The following is a 4,408-nucleotide window of genomic DNA, read 5'->3' as shown; positions in this document are numbered from 1 at the left end:
AGGGAGAAAACAGACACGAAGTACACAGGAATACAGAGATTCGGGCAAAATAGAAGATGAGAACACTTGTCAGGGCAGAAGAAAAAGCCCTTACAAGGCAAGGAACTTAGAGCAGTACTGAACCTCCACAGCGACAAATAAGAACTTCAAAGGAGAGCCTGGGAAAGGCAGTGAAAAAGGATACATATCCAGCATGGATTTATGCAGGAGGAACCCTGCTTAGCCAGTTCCATGGCCTTCTATAGCATGATGACTGGGGAACTAAGGGTGAGATCTGGTTAGTGGGAATCCAAGCTTGAGCATGCATTTCTACACTGTCTCCCATAATATCTTCAAAGATTAAACTGGCAAATAATGAATTAAATAAGTGTGTGGTGAGAAAGAAATTTGGCTGAATGGCCTGGCTCTAAACCTTGTGATCAGTGCAAGGAGTCCAGCTGGAGATCAGTCACTAGTGGAATGCATCAGGGGCCATTGCTGGAGCCAACAGTGTTTGACATCCTCATTAATGAGAGGGTGTTCCCTCTGCAGATTTCCAGATGACACAAAGTACATGATTGGCTGGCACGCATTATGGGAGTAAAACAACCTTAAAACAAGCTGGAGAAATGGTCCAGCAGGAGACCATGTGAAGTTCAGTAAGGGACTATGCAAAGTTCTGCACCTAGGCAGGAAGATTAGTAAGTCCTGCACTGGATCTACATTAGTAAGTCCATCACTGTTCAGGGAGAGACAGGGGAGTAGTGGAGGGAGTCTACCTTATGGCCACAAATATGACAGACAGACTGCACCCTCTGGCATACAAGATGAGGCTGAAGAGCTGGGATTGTTCTACCTAAAGAAGAGAAGGCCCAGGGTAAGCTTGCCATTGTGTACATTTATCTGGTCACGGGGAGTAAAGGAGATGGAAATAGATTCTTTTCAATGGTGCCCTGAGACAGCATGAGATAGTGAACACAAAAAAACCCTCCAAACCTCCTACAGTTATCTAACTGTGTGCAAAGCATTGTTAATAGTGAAGGTGGTCAAATCACAGCAGGTTTCCCAGAAAGGTTGTGGGGTCTCCACTTCTGAAAGTACTCGAACCCAGCAGAAGAGGGTCCTGGGCAAGCTGCTCTAGTTGACCCTGCTTGAGGAGACTGGTCCCTCCCAAACTGAACTATAGCATGATTTTCTGAATTATCGACTCATGTTTCCTCAATTGAAAGGTACACTATGAACACCCTTTCTTCAAGTCTTCCATGACTTAATGCTGACTGCATAAACATAACTCTTTTCAACAGCAGCACCACCAAGAAGGCTTGTAGGTCAGCACAGACCAGGATCAATTTCAAAGAAAAGTACTATGTAACTAAAATATTTGCATACACCTTGCAATACTTCTATTACTTCTGTATACTTCAGTGTTTTTAAGTTCTTTCATATTCTCTTAGAAAAAGATTTCTGAAAGTCAAAGTAGCAAAGCCTAATTCACAACAGATTTGTACCATAAGGGGTGGCTGCAAGCTCTAGGTTGAACTTTTTCCATTATTGGACAATTTTAAGAGCTCCAGTGTCTAATTGTTCTGGGGTTTAAATTGCTGAGACAGTCTACAAGACAGGAGGCAGCCTGTGCAATAGCCTAAAACTACATTTGTTACACCTCAGTGGCCACTTCATATATGCTAATTAGGTAGCTTGTTACTGATGAATAAGAGGGCGCTGGCAAACTGCCAGTAAGTGAGGCCCCCTCAGATTTATCCTCAAATTTTACGAGAGCTGTAAGAATAAAATCCGTAACTCATTTAGACAGAGAGCAACTGAGGAAATTCCTTTACTGAAGTCAGCTAAAGACTACATACTTCTTTTTCCTAAATATGAATGAAGGAGATTTAAATAAGAGAAAGCCACAAGACTGAACATCTTTTTGTAACAGCAAACATGCTTAGCAGTAATATGCTTATTTATTTGATTTTACTGAAAGGAAAGGGAGAAAGAAGTTATTTTAATGACGTATCCAAGATTCTTCTTGGCTTTGGAGGTAGACTTTTCAACATTAATGTTATTGAAAATTAGAACTTCAAAGACAAACGATTCCTACCAGAGTATGTTACCTTTATAATAAGGTATTTTATAAAGCAGTTTAAGAGTGCAGATGCGTGAGTGGAACAAGTTGGTATGCACAGGGCAGACTTCCACCCTTGCCTTACATCTGTATGTTCACCAATAACTTGTTCTTGCCTTTTATTTGCCCAGGATCGCAGCGATATCATTGTTAACAGAAACAGTTACAGTACACTGAGTTGGAAAGTGTACACCTGGAAATACTAACAAAGGCACACTACAAGGTGTGAAATAACATTTCAGCAGATTTCATATACTGTATTAACTAGATTTGAGATGAAAAACCTGTTACACCATCTGAAGATGGGCAAGTAATTTCTTTTTTCTTTTCTTTTTTTTTTTTTTTTCCGTTTCCAAAGCTAATAGAAATGATGTTTTTCAACAGCAATTCTGATGGTTTATGAGGAATCTAAAATACATGGATGGGTAAAAGCTTACAGAGGCACAACAAGAAGAGAATGTTTTGTGGGTTTTATTTTATTCTGCAGTCTTAGACCACAGCTTCACATACCACAGTTGTTCTGAAAGTGACCTACACACTTATCTTCTTTGTTATCAGTACAAAATTACATATGAGCGCTTATATTTAACCATTTGCATTTGGAGCAACAGGTCTCATATCTACATATTGCACAGCCGTTCAGAGGGAACGGCTCTTCTTAGGAAGGAGATTTCTGTTGAATTAATCTTTTTCAGTCTGAAATAAAGTTACACTCAAACACTGTTCAGTAAATTCATGAACACTTGACAAACTGATGAATGAACGAACCAGGAGCAGTAGTTCTGTAACATGGGATGCTTTTTTTTCTTTTTTTCTTTTTTCTTTTTTTCTTTAATTAGAACAGAGCGCATATTAGCATAAGTCAAGGCATTTGATTAGAACTGGAGGGTACAGCATGCCTCCGAGGCATGATGAGGCACTGCTGAGGAGGAGGCAGATCAGCACTAGCTGAAGAATGCTGCTCTTTGCAAATTGTCACAGTTTGTGCTAACAGAGGGCAGAGCAGGAGCTGGTACATTGCCACAGCTCCAGAAAGCCCCACGTTCCAGGAAACCATAACCTTTATGTCCTGCTCAACAGATCTGTGTTGTAGCTCTGGATAGAGCAGTTTTTCAGACCAAAGCCTTTACCCTACCTCACTTTCCTCTACCATACTCCCAAAGAACCACATGAAAGACTTCTGGAGATTCATATACTAAACCAGACATTGATTTCAGTGTCAAATACCTCAGCCTTCTTGGGGATTGTTGTACTTTTCACCATAAGCTTCTCCCTATACAAGAAAGTGAGTGGGACATAAATGTCATTGGGGATGGCAGAAAGTCAATCTGCTAACCCGAAATTACTTCTGCCAGCTCTGCATTTTCCTGCAGAACACTGTGTGAGGCCAGCTCATTCACCAATATGCTTTGCTGGAGCACAGGTGTTGGTAGGAGGGCAAACAACTTTTATTCATTTTATTTATACTCAGGCAATTCCTAAACACATGCTACTGTTTACAAAATAAGCTGCAGCTTGTTTGCATGGAGGCGCTGACCCTAACAGCTATTGCAAAATAAGCAGATAGTCAACAATCTCACAGGCAAAAAGCCTTACGCATAGCAAGCTTTAGTGCTTCAGCTACGTGGTCCAAAGCCAGAAAAAGGTTAATAAACTGTGATTATTTGCACAAGTGTTGAAGACAGGCCCTCAGCGTTCCCAATTCACCGTATTGTTGTATGTTATTGCAAGATGCTGCTTTGCATAGGTCATTTCTGCCTTGGAAGGCAAATGCAATAAATCAGATGAGGTTTTATTACATGTCGGCTCATAATTCTCACAATTTGTCCACACCGGCCCATCATTCTGTAGTGACAGCGTCAAAATTTGATGCTAAGAGTCAATTCACAGCTTACAAACAGGTTACTACAGGTTGCCTTAAATCAATATAAACGTGATGCTCAGGAACGAAGAGCAAAATGAAAAACTGATAACCACCTTCAGTTACACGCGAAGTTAGGACGCAGCCCGCGGTAAGCGAATCCGAGAACTGAGGCACCGGCACTTCGTGCGAACACCCTCGGCCGGCGGTACCCCTTCAGAGGGCGAACCGGGCAAAGCCCACTGCCCGCCAGGCGCAGCACCTCACGCGGGCGCAGCACGCGGGCGCAGCACCCCGACCCGCACCCCGACCCGCCCGCCACAGCGCAGCCGAGCGCGGCGCAGCCTGCAAATCACGGCCGGGGACGCCCCCAAGGTCGCGCAGGCGCGGGGCGGTGCCGTAACGGTCACAACCGCCCTCCGCCCCGCGGCAGGCGGGGCCTG

This window comes from Tympanuchus pallidicinctus, unplaced genomic scaffold (genome assembly GCF_026119805.1).
Source record: "Tympanuchus pallidicinctus isolate F22 unplaced genomic scaffold, pur_lepc_1.0 scaffold4, whole genome shotgun sequence".
Taxonomy (NCBI): Eukaryota; Metazoa; Chordata; class Aves; order Galliformes; family Phasianidae; genus Tympanuchus; species Tympanuchus pallidicinctus.
The sequence above is the reverse complement of the archived record's forward strand: the minus strand, read 5'-3'. Positions refer to the sequence as shown.